We start from the raw sequence: 14119 nt of genomic DNA, 5'->3' as shown, positions 1-14119 counted from the left end.
GGCTCGCGTCTGGTAGTCTTGAGAACGTTCACCAGTGTTTTGATTTTGGCCTACAGAACGTTCGGTAACAGTCCTACAAATCGCACCTTTAAGTTGCAGTAGATGTATGGGTAATGAGGTCATTTGACAACTTTGGGCAGTGAATGTAACCAAAAACGAACTGCAGTACCCGCGCTGCTTGGAACGTAATTGACAGTCTGAGCGAGCAGAAAAGGTTGTTAACCAATTCATAACAAGTAAATCGATATAACAACCGGTTCATTTCAGTTTCTTTTTTATACGGGGCTTCACGTATCGATGTAGCCGTATCTTACACGTTAAAAACGGATACCGATACGTATCGGTTAATCTTTACACCCCTATACACCACCATTATAAAGTTTGGGATACACTTTATACACTTTTGATAAAGAGGAGATTTAAAAGTAACCCTACACTTCTGAGCAGTAGTATGTCTGTGTGATATCATCATCATAGCACTTGCCTTCTTGCTTACACCACCTATCATCCCCCATCTGACATGCAGTACCAGCCACTGGCTCCAGCCTGGGACTGCTGGATGGCACCTAAAAAAATAAAACAGCAATTGCCATACATTTTGTTATTGTTGATTAAGATAAAAATCATAGCATTAAAAAAATAAGTAAGGTAAGTTAATCAGGTGTATAAAACAGAAATTGTAATTACCTTTTGAAGGCACCCTGCCACCATCACCAACTATGTTAATTCTTGATATCAGTTTATTTGTGAGGGCTCTGTCAATAAAAGATAGGATTTAATACAAATTATGCATGCTGTACAATAACTTGAGTTGCTGTACAATTATTGAAATAATGATCAGTCAATGATCATTATTTGAAATAATGATCAGTTTGGCAGATATTTAGAACACTGCTCACATTACCACCAACACAATGGTAAACAAATTGCTAAATTGCAAAATCCAAGACTATTTTAAGTAGCTGCAATAATCATGATTAGTTTCTGTATTTGCATTACATAGCACATATGTCAAACAAATTAGAGCATGCACAATAACATACCCCATAGCCCTCACCATGTAGCAAAAAAATACAATACAATACATTCAAAACACAAACACTTACACCACGTTGAAGGCAGCAGCGATGAATACCAGACATCATCAAGTAGCAGGTAGTACCATCAGGACAGACCGACTTTGACCTGGACAGTTGAAGGAGCCCTCTATACAGTCATAACAACAAACACACATGAAAAGAGGGGATAAACTAACCACAGTTACAGACACAAATACATGCTCACATATTATAATGTTATATGCGATTATACGTGTGTGTGTGTGTATACTTAAAACAAGGGGCAAATAAGGGCTATGAACAGGGCCGTTTCAAGGAATTTGGGGGCCCCAAGCAAAATGGACATGGCCCCTCCCCCCCCACCGCACGCAAAGCCTACAGCATAGCCATACAGTTTAAGTTCACCCACACTTTATATAAATAAAAAATGTTGACAGTGCAAATACTGCTGTTGCATATACTGTGCATTAGTTTTGAACATTTTGAAACACCACCGTACCATAAAATCCAATGTCAGCTTCTTCCTCATGAATGCACGATGAAGTTGATGGTGTACCTGGGAAAATAATTGAAAAAAAAATCTGAAATTACCTGTGAAGTACGTTTGACCATTTCACTGTTAGCATATTGGAAAAGGTCATTAACAGCTCAGCTCAGTGAGAGAAATTCACTCTACCTTCATCAGTGGAGGTATCCTTAGGAAGAGCCTGAGGGCTGAGAAATTTAAAGGACAAGTTCTGTTTTCAGATAGTTTATGATTAAATAGAACGTTTAAGATTGAAATTTGGACACATGCTGCTGTCCTGAGAATTTTCGGTTTCTGTGGTAGCGCCCCCCCCCCCCCCATAACGCTGCATAGGTGCACTGGAACAATCCTTCATAAAACACATTAAACTTTAGTTTGAGCTTGAATAATAGACACTCCAGACCAGTTGGTAGCGATAATGCACCTTACACCGTCTTGCAAATTACAAGCAAACCACTGGCATTTCATTGAATACACAGAAGAAGCAGAAGATCGCTGTCTTGAAGCATTTTGCAACAGACAGCTAAAAATGAGGCGATTTTGTGCAGTTCCGAATTGCGGGAAAATTCATAGCAAAAAAAGTTGTCACAGACTTCCTTTCAACGATCCAGAAAGGCTAAAGTTGTGGCTGGAATTTCTGGAGTTGGATGTGAGCACACCTGTTGAGAATCTGCAGAAAACTGATCACTGTGTCTCTGCGGTCTGCATTTTTACATGAATAATTTGGCTACATGATTTTGTACGTTTACTATTTTTTTGGCTGTGGAACTTTCATGATGAAAACGTAATGATTCACGTAGGCTATCATTCACATTGTGCAAGTTCCAAGGTATTTTAGCATTAGCCATGGTTGGACGTGACAATAATTTGGATAGCGTAGTAGCCTACGATACCGCGACTGCATAAGACTACAGAAAGAATACAAACAACTCCATATCCGTTTCCGGCAGCGGAGTAATACCGTACCTCACAGCACATCCAATACAAGTCAATGGAGTTGGACAAAAACTACGATAAAACCTGTTGGAAAGAATCTTTTGCAGCGATTTTTGTGTGAGCATATCAGTAAACACCCCTGACCACTCGGTCAGTTTCACGTCTTTGTAAACGAAAGTTTAATGTGTTTTAGGAAGGATTGTTCCAGTGCACCTATGCAGCGTTGTGGAGGAGGGGGGCCGCTACCACAGAAACCGAAAATTCTCAGGACAGCAGCATGTGTCCAAATTTCAATCTTAAACGTTCTATTTAATCATAAACTATCTGAAAACAGGTCTTTAAGTGTAAAATACCGAACTTGTCCTTTAAGCAAAGCACTTTGAGGGAGAAAGAAAAGATATGTTAGCATTTCCATATTTTGATATTTAGAAGGGATGCAGCTGCTTTCTACCCTGGAAATCCAGAGTTCTCGCGAGAGCACAATGGAATTGTCTCTGCGAGACACTCTGGCAAAGAGCAATGATGCATGTTACTTTTTCCCCAACATTCCGGGGAACCAGCTAAACTGATGAAGATAGCGCTGCAATGTTGGAGGACAGTACACATTGGTCGTAGTGTTATCCGATTGCGTCGAAGTCCGAAATCATTCAGTGTAAACATGGTCTAGTGTTATCCAATTGCGTGCAGTGACATTTTTAAATGCATGCTTGTTGCCGCCCCTCGAGTTGGGCCATTACATTGCTCTTTGCCAGACCCTTAATCTTTCTAGATTATCAGGGTCTGGATTTTCCAGGCTAGCTGCTTTCACAACTACCAATGCTTACTGTCTTGAATTTCCCCTTGAGGATCAATAAAGTATCTATCTATCTATCTATCTATCTACTGTAAAAACATCCCAAGCTAATGTTATACATTGACCTAGGCCTACTTGTAGCTTAATATAGCATTTAAGCATTCTGCTGTTTGAGAATTGAGAAGACAGACGCACCTGGGGCCTCATGTACAAAGACTTGCGTGGATTTCATACTAAAACATTGCGTACGAGCAAACCTGAAAAGTAGCGTACGCACAAAAAAATCCTGATGTATGAAACTGTGCGTACGCAGCATTCCACGCAGCTTTTCTTTGTACATCACAATTAACGTGAAATTAAGCGTACATGCACGAGCATTACACTCCACCCTCTCTCACACTCTTTTTAATATGCTAACTAGAAGGACATTCGAGAGTGCAGACCTCTGCGAAGACAAAATGGCCTATCCCGCAATATTAATAACAATGAAAACTCATCTGTGAATCCATTCATACTCAAACCTGTTGCAATTTGCAAAGTTTAATAATTGAAATCATCAAATGAATAAAAAAGTTGATTTCCAGCGAATACGAGGTAGAAGTGCTTATCTGACGAAATGGCAAGAATCTTATGTCTTTATCATCTGTAATTAATTAATAACAAAACAAAAACAGTAGTGGCTGAGACCGTGGCAGAATTATTGGTCAGTCTGCAAGTAGGTGACAGGGTTCGCATAACTGGGTTGAATGCATTTGGACCATGACAACATAACTGCATTTATTAAAAAATCATTAAATAAATCGTGTCCAAGTACCACGCATCGTGCACCCGAATGGAATGAACTCAGTTGATCCAGGCCACCTCGCCACAACATTACGATTTCTGGATCATATCCCTATATTTGCACACAAGTGTGACAATAATGCAAATGCTTACTCAAGGAAAGTCAAAGTAGCCATGCAGTCAATCAGGGAAATATCTTATATTCGCACTTATTAGTCAGCCTTTCTATTCACATGCATGATCCTGTCCCATATGTATTTCTTTTAAAATGAAAACTATCGGAGATATGAAGGGAAAACACTCGGCAAATGTTAAGGCATGGGCAAATGCGTGAAGCCGACCCCATTTATCACAGGTTTTGTGGAAAGCTCTTCAGAATCTGAAATGTTTGATAACGAGTCATCAACAATCGCGTAACCAAATATCGGGGCTGTGTAGGCTATGTTTCACATTCCCTTTTAATTCTTATCCTCTAATAAGTCTACAGTTGTCATCATAGATAGGTTGTTGCATAACTTAGTAGAATTTGCGCATGTTGCATGTCCAAATTTAGAAACATAGGCCTATTTTCGAAGTGTTATCATTTTTAATAACCCACGTTTCACAATATACTGTGCAAATAAAGGTCTAGACTCGCGATCATATAATGGTGTTGCGCTGCATTGCCTCTAAGTGTCGCCAACTGACGATACACATTAGAAATGTGCGTACGCCAGACATGAAGTTTGCGTGGAGGACCGCACATTCTCACGTTCAAGTCAGTCTTCGTACATCCGGACGTGAGCGTGAGAAATGGCGTACGCAGCATTTTTGTGCGTACGCAAGCTTTGTACATGAGGCCCCTGGTGCTTAAAGACAGTAAACAGCTGGCGTGCATGAATACTGCTAGACATGAATGTTTCAGTCTGCTTTGATGCACGGAATTTATCGTGTGGTTTTCCTAACCCCCATTTGGTAAATAGATTATCACGGTCGAATAGTTAGTATAGCAGAGAAGCTATGCCACTTTCATCAAAACCTATTACAAAGCTATAGCAATGTTATGTCATTAAATACAATAAACAGTGACTCTGGAACAGATCTGCGTCTTCCTTATCCCGTTAATAAGCATATTACAGTATGTAACCATATTCCGTCCGTTCGAAAAAAAAAAAGTTGCACTGACTTTTTAGCGCACGTGGAACACTTAATTATAAAAAAATTTACACGCACATGTTGAATGAAATTTGACTTGTGCTGCAAATCAATATACAACTAGATGTACCGCAGAGCGGTACAAAATACGACCGCAGCCCAGTCCAGCACATTTTTTCCACAAAAATAAATCACGCTGAAAGGCCTATATGATTCTAACTGTCTCACTAAATTGCATTATCCACACTCAATTCTCACTGGTATCTGCTAGACAACAAGTACCAAAACATGGTTAGTTCATAGATTTCACATGTAAAATTCATTTTATACAACCCCATCCCCCATCTTGCCTGTTCATAATTCTGAGAAATTCTTGAATTGTGTGCATGTGTGCGTGTACACGTGTATGTTTATGTGTGTGGGTGTGTGTGTGTGTGTGTGCGTGCTTGTGTGTTTGCCTGCGTATGTGTGTTTGTGCATGTGCATGCATGCGTACATATGTCTACTGTGTGAGTATGTGTCATACGTATGATTACTGTGAATGTATGTGTGTGCGTGTGTATCTGTTTATGCACATGTGTGCACATGGAATGGGTTAACATGACCCCTGGCAAACATACGGAAAAAATTGGTCATCCTAGGCCCTACGGTTCTCAAGATATTCACAGAAAACTGTGTCTGCCCTACCCTCCTTTCGGGGGGTCCATTACAGCGGGGGGGCCACAGATCAAAACGAAAAACGATGGTTCCATGCTATCCATGTGGGGTTACATGCCCACCAAATTTAGTGTACCCCGGTCTTTCAGTGTCCCGGGAATCCTTGTTGGTGTAGGGTCACTAAATGTAGACATAAATTATTTTATTGTAAGGCCCCCCATGAACAAAAGTTCACAAAACTTGGCATGCATTCGGAGGGTGTCATAATGATCTTACACTTTCAATTTCGTGCAGTTTTGACCATGTCAGCCAGAGATATTGTGATGAAAACACCTAATTTTTTGCTTTTTAATTTTTAACTAGGTGGCGCTATACATGAAATAAGTGGTAATGGGATGGGTTGACATTCCCCCTTAAGACCAACATACAAAAAAAAGGTGGACCTCCTAGGCCCTACGGTTCTCGAGATATTCACAGAAAACTGTCTCCGGCCACCTACAGGCCAGTTGGTGTATAGTAATGTAACCCCTTCTTAACGGGTGTGTGCACAGGCACTAGTTACAATACATAAAACAATTAATTAAATGGCGCAAACAGGATCCTGAAGGTCTCAGCGGTGGAATGGTGAGCAGGCTGAGATTCCTGAATACCAGTAGGCTAACAATTACAGACAATAAATTAAATTAAATAGCGCGGTGCCTCCACTGCAAATACTACACTTACCGTATAGCTCGTGTATAGTGTATTCCTACAGAATTTAATGGTTATGGTTATGGATTTAGCAGACGCCTTTGTCCAAAGCGACACATAAATACAAAACAACATAATAATATTTACAAATGAACAGGGAACAGATTAAAATGTAGGTCAAATATAGTAAGGAGAATAGTTATAGTACACAATAATATCAATTCAAGCAATAGCCTAATAAAAAGCAATGTAAAAAAGGGGAAAGGCAATAATAAAACAATAATGTCAATTCAATCAATAATATAAAAACAATGACATGCTAAGACTACATTAAGGAGAATATCAATAATAAACAATAATGTCAAATTAATTAACAGCCCAATTAAAATAAAACAACATTATATAAACCATAACACATAAGCGCTTAAACAACTAAGTATATGTTGAATAGGAATGTCTTTAGACCCCTCTTAAACGACCCAAAACTACCACAGGAACGGAGAGCACTGGGCAGTTCATTCCACCAACATGGAACCACTGAAGAAAAGAGTCTGGAATTAGACCCAGTTTTCATGACTGGTCGACACAACATACGCTCACCAGAAGACCGCAGTGGGCGGTTGGGGATGTAAGGCTTGATTATTGAATTAAAATAACTAGGAGCAGATCTAGTTAGTGTCCTATAGGCCAAAGTGAGAGATTTAAATTTAATTCTGGCTACTATAGGGAGCCAATGGAGAGTAACTAGGAGAGGAGTTACATGTGTCCTCTTTGGCTGATTGAAGACCAGGCGTGCTCCAGCATTTTGAATCAGCTGTAATGATCTTGTTACACAAGCGGGTAAGCCAGCTAATAGTGAATTACAATAGTCCAGCTTAGAGATGACCATGGCCTGAACAAGAAGTTGTGTGGAATCTTGTGTCAGATAAGGTCTGATCTTCCTAATGTTGTAAAGCATAAACCGATATGATTTTGCAATAGAAGCTATATGCTCAGAGAAGTTAAGTCGGTCATCAATTACAACGCCCAAGTTTCGTGCCGATCTAGTTGGGGTCAGTGAAGTTGAGTCAAGCTGGATGTTAATCTGTTGGGGAATAGCTGTTTTAGCTGGAAACACCAAAAACTCTGTTTTTGAGAGATTAAGCTGAATGTGCCGATCTTTCATCCAGGCTGAAATATCCTTAAGGCATGCAGAAATCCGGTGGGAAACACTAGAGTCATCAGGTGGGAAAGACAGGTAAAGTTGAGTGTCGTCTGCATAACAGTGATAGTCAAATCCATGGGAGCGAATGGTATCACCTAAGGAAGTGGTGTAAATAGAGAAAAGCAAGGGTCCTAATACTGATCCCTGAGGCACACCTGTGGTGAGGTCATGAGACTTAGATACCTGTCCCTGCCAAGACACGTTGAAAGAACGCCCTTTAAGGTAAGATTCAAACCAGTCAAGAGCTTTTCCAGAAATTCCCAGTTCAGATAGTATAGATAGGAGAATGTCATGGTTAACAGTATCAAAGGCTGCAGATAAATCTAGTAGAATTAATACTGATGACTGAGCAGAGGACTTAGCTACTCTCAATGCTTCAGTCACAGACAGAAGAGCAGTTTCAGTAGAATGACCACTCTTGAAACCAGACTGCATAGGGTCTAGTAGATTATTCTGATGAAGAAAGTCACAAACTTGCTTGAAGACCACTTTCTCCAAAACCTTTGACAAGAAAGGAAGAAGGGAGACAGGTCAGTAGTTCTTCACCTCAGTTGGATTAAGTGTACTTTTCTTTAGCAGAGGTGTAACCCTAGCCTGTTTAAAAGAATAAGGAACTATTCCAGAACTGAGTGAAGCATTAAATACATGTGTGACTGCTGGTAGAACAGCGGGTGAGATAGACTGTAGAAGAGTGGACGGGACAGGATCTAATGGGCATGTTGTTGGACGACATCGCTGAAGCAATTGAGAGACTGCTTCCTCATCAAGAGGAGAGAAAGAGTCAAATGATGCGGTCATACTAACACAAGGCAAAGCCCTCCTTATAGGAGCATCAAACTGAGCACTTATTTTAGCAACTTTTTCAGTGAAAAATGTTGCAAAGTCATTTGCTGACAGTGAAGTAGTTGATGGTGGTGGTGGAGGATTGAGAAGAGATTTGAAAGTAGAAAAAAGTTTTCTACTGTCAGTGGCGCTCTCAATCTTGCTTTGATAGAATGCCTAGAATTTAAATAATCAATGTGAAAATAATAATCAGACTAGTGGTGAATGCAGTTAAAGGGGATTGCCAATACACCCTGGAAATAATGAAATATAATAATCAAACATTTATTTAGTAAATAGCTTCAATAAGAAATAAAAGTGATAGCAGCTAGCACAGAACCCTGACCAGCAGACTTGCGAGTGAACAATTCACTCTGAAGGGAACCTAACTTAGCTGCTACAGCTTAACATTAAAGCTAAGTTAGCTAACAGTTACCAGTATGAAAGACAACCAACAATACAATATACACAGACAATAATTCACCGTGTAAACAGTAACATTAACACAGAGAAAACAATCATGTTTGAGACAATATACAATGAGCAGATATCACCCTCAAGCGCTTTCTGTTGGAGCTCGTTGGTGCACTGAAGTCAGCTCTATGAGCTGAAGGCAGGGTAGCAACCGCTACAATGCCCGTCCGACTCGCCGGTCGCTCGGCGATCCGAGTGTGTGTGTGTCAGTGTAAGTGTACTCACGAACGAACAGTTTCACTCCACTCAGCCAAACCGACGACCGTTGTCCAGGCGCAGACGGGAGGCAAGCAGCTGCCTTGAGCTAGCCAACGTAGCAGCGACACCAGCAGTAGCAGGGCGGTTTGTCCTCCGGTGGGCTCAGCACCAGCGGAGAAGCAGTCGTCCTGAGGGAGGTATAGCTCCGGTGGGCCCAGCACCGGAGGTAACAGTCGTCCTTCAGAGGGTCGGGTAGCTCCGGTGGGTCCAGCACCGGAGGTATAAACGAGTTCGTCTCTGAAGAAAAACTGCAACAAGAGCTAGAGTAGCTAGTAGCTAACGACCTGTAGCACTAGCAAAACAGTAAGCTCAAGTTGAACAACAACCCGACGAGAGACACGAAGCCAGTCCACTCCAAACTGATCACAATGAACGTGACCCACTCGCACAGTTCACCGTTCGTGGGCCGGGGTACATAAAAGCACCTCTAAGTCTCCACGAACCAGCACTGACAGGCGGAGCAGGAGAAACAGTGACCTCTTTACTCCAGGCAGACTGGAACTCACGAGCCTTCTCCTCACTGAGGTGATGGAACCTTCAGTTTCACCGCAATTTCACGGGCATAAACAAATAACAGATAATGATTGGCTGCTTAAACAATTCAAATAAAAGCAAAACAAACAAAGACAGTTGATTGGTGCACATGTATAGAATGTTGGAAATAACAGAAACAAGTAAATTACAAAGCATTCTGGTACATGGAGTAAATTCATACAGAAACAAAAGGCATATTAAGCATACTGAAAAACATCAATTTTACAGGTGCTTACAGTAACATAAATTCATTTATTGTGTGGCCCCCCATGAACGGAATTCCACGAAACTTGGTGTGCATTCAGAGGGTGTCATAATGATCCTACACTTCCAATTTTGTGCAGTTTTGACTATGTTAGGTCACAGATACCTGAGAACACCTCATTTTTACTTTTTTGTGTTTAACTAGGTGGCGCTATACATGAAATGAGTGGTTATGGAATGGGTTGACATGGCCCCTTGAGATCAACATACAAAAAAAAGTCCTCCTAAACCTTACGGTTCTCGAGATATTCACAGAAAACTGTGTCTGCCCTACCCTCCTTTCGGGGGTGCAGTCCAGCGGGGGGTGGGGGTGGGGGGGGGCTACAGATCAAAACGAAAAACGATGGTTCCATGCTATCCATATGGGGTTACATGCCCACCAAGTTTCGACATTCGTCTAATGTCTTTCAGTGTCCCGGGAATCCTTGACCGAAATTTGGACATGCGAAAAAAAATAAATAATAATCTGACTAAACCTATATGACCTTCGCTTCGCTGCGCGGCGGTCATAATTAAGACAATAAAGAGACCAAAATGTGTTAATTTATGTTGCCTAACAAAACCTAAACAACAGAAAACGTTCGTCTTAACACATAGATTTGCAATTGCAAACTCTACCGAAATTATTTGTAGCCTATGTGCTCGTCCTCACGTTATCTGTCATTGACTTGGGCTACAGCGTAAAACCAGAGAGGGTTCCGCTGCGTTCCGGTCGGTGCTTTTGATTGTTTCAGTCTAGCCCACGACTGATTAAAGTGTAGACAGCATAGAAGAAAGCGCATCCAGGATTGTTGTCATTTGTTTCCTCGACCGATTTCGTCCTATACGAGAAAATCTTCAGGGGTCTCAAAGCACACAATCTGCAAGCCATCTTACAATGAAACTTTTTTTTTTTTTTTTCTCTCACACCGTCTGATTATTGAACACATAGTCTGCATTCCTGTCGACATCACAAGTTGTATAATATTGTTCTGAACATCTCACAAGTTAGCCTACTCGTTGCAGGATCTCCAAGTAAAGCGAATCACCAAAGATCCTGTTTTTACGCGCAGTGTCAATCGATGTTTGATAAGCTAATATCAGTGTACTTCATGGAGTTTTGCTCATCAGCAGTTGCTACTGCATAATATGTTGTCAACTTAGACTCAGCACTCGATTGACGTGTGTGTGCTGTTACGTATCAGGTCTATAAGCCGTGCGCCAAGGAGAAGTGCTCATTCACGTCGCTGGAGCTGCCATGCTTTCCGTCGTTATAGTGTTCTATCGGCTGGCCTGGCGCTCTCGGGGCTGAGAGGCAGACGGGTAACACGCGGGAGGAGCTTTAAGTAGGCTATTTTGACCGGTAGCTTTCGCTTACGGCCATACCACGCTGAACACGCCCGATCTCGTCCGATCTCGGAAGCTAAGCAGCGTCGGGCCTGGTTAGTACTTGGATGGGAGACCGCCTGGGAATACCAGGTGCCGTAAGCTTTTCCCAACTTCAGCCAGTGCAACCGTTTCTTTTTATTTATTTTTTTTAGACTGTCTTTCTGTGCGTGCCTGCTCCGTTCACCTTTGGCTGCCCGGCGATTTTTCTACCCCTTGACTGTTTGCTTCCTGTGTTTGCAAAAACATAAAATAAATAAACAAGTCAAAATGCATACGTATTTTCTAAAACAATGTATAAGCGAGCAACCGGTTGGGGGGGGAAAAAGGACGAGTTGACTGTCAACAGCTGGCTTGGCGTTCTCGGGGCTGAGAGGCAGGCGGGTAACACGCGTGTGACTCCTAGCCGGGTTGAAGGGGCTTTAAGTAGGCTACTTTGACCGGTAACTCTCGCTTACGGCCATACCACGCTGAACACGCCCGATCTCGTCCGATCTCGGAAGCTAAGCAGCGTCGGGCCTGGTTAGTACTTGGATGGGAGACCGCCTGGGAATACCAGGTGCCGTAAGCTTTTCTCACCTTCAGCCAGTGCAACTGATTTTTTTTAGGCCGTCTGACTGTGCGTGCCTGCTCCCTACCTTCCTTCACACATTTGGTCGCCCAGCGCTTTTTCTACCCCCTTGACTTTTTGCTTCCTCCGTTTGAAAAAAACAAAGTTCCCGGTTTTGCGCGCAGTGTGAATTGATATTTGATAAGCTGATATCAGTGTACTTCATGGAGGTTTGCTTGACAACAGTTGCTACTGCATAATGTCTTGTCAATTTAGACGCAGCATTCGATTGACGTGCGTCTCCTATTACGTATCAGGCCTATATATAAGCCGTGCGCCAAGGAGAAGTGCTCATTCGCGTCTCCGTCGCTGGGGGGAGCGCCGCGCTTTCAGTCGTTAGTGTTATATTTCTGGACATGTATGGATCATTGTCCACCAGTGACCCTATTTCATAAGGCGAGAACTACAGTTGGAGCAGGTAATTGTGTCTTTTTCCGTCCAGTAGTTAAAGCAAATTGGACCCGTGAAACGCCTGTCTTGCTGTAGCCTAGTATCTAGCGTTCACCACACACGAGCGAGCTGTATGCGCCTTCCTAACTGGCCAGACAGACCTAACTCGGAGCCTCCGCATCCCGTCGGCTAAGTGTAACTTGTTTATATGGAGAGGCTTTCTGAAATGAAGCTGATATTTCATGAATTGTAAATTAGGGCCGTTCTCTCCAGCGAAACGTCGCCCAAATGTTTTCACTCTGCTTAAAAGCAGCACTTTTGTTTTTTTGTTTTTACTTTGTGCTTTGTGTTTCATCTTTTTTTTTCCCTTTTTAAAAAAAAAAAAAAAAAAAAAGCTTTTTACTCTAATGATATTTTCTAACATCTATTTTAGTTAAGCTTACTTGTGGTAGTTTCACTTGGTGTACACCAAGTGGTTTTTGCCATGCTGTGTCACCTTTAGAATCTGTTGAGAATCTAAACAAATCTGGCGTCTTAATCAGAGATCATTTTTCCCGACCTGAAAAAAATACCTGTATATGAGAGCTTTATGTTAACTCATGTTATCTTGTAGCCTATTTCTTCACATTATTTTACATTCGACTGCTGATATTTACAGGGTCTTCCTGATTCACTGCACTGGTTTTACTAGGCTATTGTATCTATCTCCTTACCATCCTCTGAATTCTCGTCTTTACTTTATTCTAAATATCTGATGTTTTATTTATCGGTTTGTTTATTTGTATTTTTTTTTTTTTTTTTATTATTTTCCTTTTTCTCCATTATTGTGTTAAATGCTCCAAACGTAAAGCACTTTGAGATGCATTCTGTGTATGAAAGGTACTATGTAAATAAAACGTATATTATACCTAATACAAGTTGAACTGTGAGTAAAGTATACGTGCCGTTGGTCAAACAAATGCTTCTTTCAATACCAATGGCTTGTAGGAAAAACTAAGAAGAGTTATTGTAAATGTTACAAAGTTTGAATAGGCTTTTCTTGTATTCTTCAGTTTACATTTTTTTTTTTTTGTGAAGCTTAATGCTTGTTTTCATCGGGAAAGTTTAGATTGTTGTTGAGCAGCAACTGTGTGCTTGGTTTTCCATGTCCCTGTAGTTTTCACCTTCTAGTAGAATTCTTGTCTTGCTGTGTTCAATCCCCTCCGTTATGTTTTGAAGAAGATGAAAATGGGTGCCTGTAAATCCACTGTATATCCGACGTAGGCTACAAGCCCGCGGTGTAATGTCAGGCAGCGGTTCGCCCAAGAGCTGCAAAGGGATGATGCTGTCCAATGTCCTGGCCCACTCTTTAGGTTCCGCTGCGTTCCGGTCGGTGCTTTTGATTGTTTCAGTCTAGCCCACGACTGATTAAAGTGTAGACAGCATAGAAGAAAGCGCATCCAGGATTGTTGTCATTTGTTTCCTCGACCGATTTCGTCCTATACGAGAAAATCTTCAGGGGTCTCAAAGCACACAATCTGCAAGCCATCTTACAATGAAACTTTTTTTTTTTTTTTTCTCTCACACCGTCTGATTATTGAACACATAGTCTGCATTCCTGTCGACATCACAAGTTGTATAA

The 14119-nt window shown here is 41.4% G+C and overlaps 1 long non-coding RNA gene and 2 other non-coding genes across 3 annotated transcripts; 2 read left to right on the top strand and 1 right to left on the bottom strand.

Moving 5' to 3' along the window:
• Nucleotides 1-479: 479 nt before the first annotated feature.
• On the bottom strand, nucleotides 480-10121 carry LOC121678315. The gene is made up of 6 exons (XR_006021207.1): nucleotides 9303-10121; nucleotides 1735-1772; nucleotides 1558-1614; nucleotides 1107-1206; nucleotides 688-755; nucleotides 480-566 (listed from the first exon to the last, which is right to left on the bottom strand). It is a non-coding gene; the product is annotated as an uncharacterized LOC121678315 (long non-coding RNA).
• Nucleotides 10122-11484: 1363 nt separating this feature from the next.
• On the top strand, nucleotides 11485-11603 carry LOC121678647. The gene has a single exon (XR_006021327.1). It is a non-coding gene; the product is annotated as a 5S ribosomal RNA (ribosomal RNA).
• A 347-nt stretch (nucleotides 11604-11950) lies between these two features.
• On the top strand, nucleotides 11951-12069 carry LOC121678646. The gene has a single exon (XR_006021326.1). It is a non-coding gene; the product is annotated as a 5S ribosomal RNA (ribosomal RNA).
• Nucleotides 12070-14119: the final 2050 nt, after the last annotated feature.

Source organism: Alosa sapidissima, chromosome 12 (genome assembly GCF_018492685.1).
Source record: "Alosa sapidissima isolate fAloSap1 chromosome 12, fAloSap1.pri, whole genome shotgun sequence".
Taxonomy (NCBI): domain Eukaryota; kingdom Metazoa; phylum Chordata; class Actinopteri; order Clupeiformes; family Clupeidae; genus Alosa; species Alosa sapidissima.
Note: the sequence above shows the minus strand (reverse complement) of the source record. Positions and strands in the feature narration are given on the sequence as shown.